The sequence below is a fragment of the Nanorana parkeri genome, unplaced genomic scaffold (genome assembly GCF_000935625.1).
Source record: "Nanorana parkeri isolate BGI_ZX_2015 unplaced genomic scaffold, ASM93562v1 scaffold771, whole genome shotgun sequence".
Lineage (NCBI taxonomy): Eukaryota > Metazoa > Chordata > Amphibia > Anura > Dicroglossidae > Nanorana > Nanorana parkeri.
The window spans coordinates 21,201-24,928 of record NW_017307039.1 but is presented as its reverse complement, the minus strand read 5'-3'; positions in this window follow the sequence as shown (position 1 = coordinate 24,928).

The following is a 3,728-nucleotide window of genomic DNA, read 5'->3' as shown; positions in this document are numbered from 1 at the left end:
GGGGTTGGGCTCCGCCCCTTAGTTCCAGTGAAGGGAACTCTTAAGGCATCAGCACACCAAGACATTTTGGACAATTTCATGCTCCCAACTTTGTGGGAGGAGTTTGGGGACGGCCCCTTCCTGTTCCAACATGACTGCGCACCAGTGCACAAAGCAAGGTCCATAAAGACATGGATGGGGGAGTTGGGGGCGGAGGAACGTGACTGGCCGCACAGAGTCCTGACCTCAACCCCATAGAACACCTTTGGGATGAATTAGAGGCGGAGACTGCGAGCCCCTCCCCCAACATCAGTACCTGACCTCACAAATGGTCCAACATTCCCATAGACACACTCCTAAACCTTGTGGACGCCTTCCCAGAAGAGGCGGAGCTGTTATAGCGGCAAAGGGCGGAGCCAACCCAATATTGAACCCTACAGACTAAGACTGGGGAGCCACAAAAGGGGCGGAGCCAACCCAATACTGAACCCTACGGACTAAGACTGGGGGGCCATTAGAGGGTGGAGCCAACCCAATACTGAACCCTACGGACTAAGACTGGGATGCCATTAAAGTTCACGTATGTGTAAAGGCGTCCCGATACTTTTGGCAATATAGTGTATATGTATGTATAAATATATACTTCATCTATGGATATATATATATATTTTATGTATATGGTAAGTTTTAATGTCAGATATTAGGGCACACATGCTATTGATGGATTGAGGGATAGATACCTCTCACTCCTGGAAAGACCCAATCACTCAGAAGCCACCTAGTGGTGAGGTGAGGTTCAGCAGGCGGAGTCCATATATAAAAGGGATTGGTGTCGGCGTGTTCACTACCTTTTGAAAAAGTCTTCACGAGGAAACATGTCAAGGAAGGAGGAGCTAACACGCTGACGTCATCACGCTGATCACTGGGAGAGAAGATCCATGCTGGTGGAGGAATTATCCAGCTCGGCCTACTAAGCTTTGGATGAAAGTTTTTAAAGAATTTATAATTAAAGGTTTTAAGGATTTGATACCATGTGGCGTCTACATTTTTTCCCCATGGGGCAGTGAATGAGTTACAAGGAGGAGTGTGCAGAGGAGGTTAATATTGGCCGTCTAGGAGGTGGATTGACAGGAATCGGAACAACTTGAACCGACTAACAGTGTCCAGGAAAACCCCGCGAACTGAAAGGAGATATTGGCTGCAATGGAGGTCGCCATCAGATGTCTTGGGAGAGCGGCTCGCTAAGGATTGTAATCTGAGTGCAGTCTGACCATATAACAGGAGCCTGGGGAGTGTATTCACTGCACAGAAACACTTAGGATGTTCCCCTCAGCCCTCGTTCACACCTGAACGTTCTGTAGCGCGTTCTACGCTCGACGAACGCCCTACAAAACGCTCAAAAATATAAATCCCATTGTATTCAATGGTCTCGTTCCCACCTCGGCGTATTTCCGCCTAACGCGCTACAAAACGGCCCACGCCTGAAAAGGTACGGGTACTACTTTGGGCCGTTTTGTTGCGCGTTTCCATTGGGATACAGCCAAGTAGCCTTCGGAAACGCGCGATGGTCGCGCGACTTTTTTACCGCGGATCGCGGTAAAAAAAAAACGCACGACAGACGCGCATATGCAATACGCCTAGGTGTGAACGAGACCTAAAGGTGCCCATACGCCTGCCGATTATCGTACGATAGTTGTGGGTGATCCCGCCATCGTACGATAATCGGCAGGCGTATGGACAGCGTGAGACCTCTTCTACTGTAAGACAGCAAAAAGTTTTCCCGGCACACTCACCGGCCGGCATGCAAAAAAAACCTGTCTCACCGCTGAGGTTAAAAACAGAGGTTTAGATACACGTCTCCTGCAGAAAATGTGAAAGCCGCACAGCCGCGCTATAGTGCGGTCCTAACTCTAACCTAGGAGAGTCTCCCTTTGGGAGCACATGGGGGCAAAAGATACAATTGGGTGCAGGTTTGTCAGGAGGAAGCCCAACCTCCCTTAAAGGCACAGGAACACACAAGGGACCCCACACACCACAACGGCAGCTAAGACCCCCCCCCCATGCGTCGCTGCACCAAATCAGTCAAGCGAAACAAAGGACAAACGCACTCATCAATTCGTTACCAGCTTTACAGCGCGGTGCACACGGAATGGCTTTATACAGTACAACAGTGGTAACGAATTGATGAGTGCGTTTGCCATTTGGTTTGCTCTTCTAATGTACGGTCGCACGACATTCGTCTTCCGAGCACGCTTAAAAAACCCTTCCGAAAATCGTACGATTTTCGGCGGGTTAGTGGCGTGCTCGGGGGGTGAATGCCTCGCGGGCCGGGACGTGCGCAAGCGCACACTGCCCGCTCAGCACTGCAATCATCGGAAGCCCTCCCCTCGGCAGGGGGCGGGCTTGCGTCGATCGCAAGTACGATCTGCCTGTCCAAGATGGGCGGGTCGTACAAAATTTGAATCACCTTAGGAAGCCCACACACCTTACGATAATCGCGGGAAATCCCGCGATCGTACGATTATCGTAAGGTGCGTGGAAGCCGTGCGACCTCTACTACTGTAAGGTCGCACGACTTTTAACTTATGGACATGTTCGTAAACCAGCCGAGCATCGTACGACGTTCGGCGGGTGTGTAGCATGTTCGTAGGTTAAAAGCCAGACCGTTCGGCATTGCGGTCATCGGAAGCCCGCCCCTCAGGGGGGCGCGGCTTGCGATCATCGCAAGTACGATCTGCCTGTCCAAGATGGGCAGTTCGTACATTTTTTTAATTGCCTTACAACCATCGCAAGACAAAAGTCGTCCGATGGTTGTAAGGTGTGTGGGCAGCTTAACCACTTCAAGACCAGGTGTTTAGACCCCCTTCCTGTCCCTAAGGCACAGGAACACACAAGGGACCCCACACACCACAACGGCAGCTAAGACCCCCCCCCCATGCGTCGCTGTACCAAATCAGTCAAGCGAAACAAAGGACAAACGCACTCATCAATTCGTTACCAGCTTTACAGCGCGGTGCACACGGAATGGCTTTATACAGTACAACAGTGGTAACGAATTGATGAGTGCGTTTGCCATTTGGTTTGCTCTTCTAATGTACGGTCGCACGACATTCGTCTTCCGAGCACGCTTAAAAAACCCTTCCGAAAATCGTACGATTTTCGGCGGGTTAGTGGCGTGCTCGGGGGGTGAATGCCTCGCGGGCCGGGACGTGCGCAAGCGCACACTGCCCGCTCAGCACTGCAATCATCGGAAGCCCTCCCCTCGGCAGGGGGCGGGCTTGCGTCGATCGCAAGTACGATCTGCCTGTCCAAGATGGGCGGGTCGTACAAAATTTGAATCACCTTAGGAAGCCCACACACCTTACGATAATCGCGGGAAATCCCGCGATCGTACGATTATCGTAAGGTGCGTGGAAGCCGTGCGACCTCTACTACTGTAAGGTCGCACGACTTTTAACTTATGGACATGTTCGTAAACCAGCCGAGCATCGTACGACGTTCGGCGGGTGTGTAGCATGTTCGTAGGTTAAAAGCCAGACCGTTCGGCATTGCGGTCATCGGAAGCCCGCCCCTCAGGGGGGCGCGGCTTGCGATCATCGCAAGTACGATCTGCCTGTCCAAGATGGGCAGTTCGTACATTTTTTTAATTGCCTTACAACCATCGCAAGACAAAAGTCGTCCGATGGTTGTAAGGTGTGTGGGCAGCTTAACCACTTCAAGACCAGGTGTTTAGACCCCCTTCCTGTCCC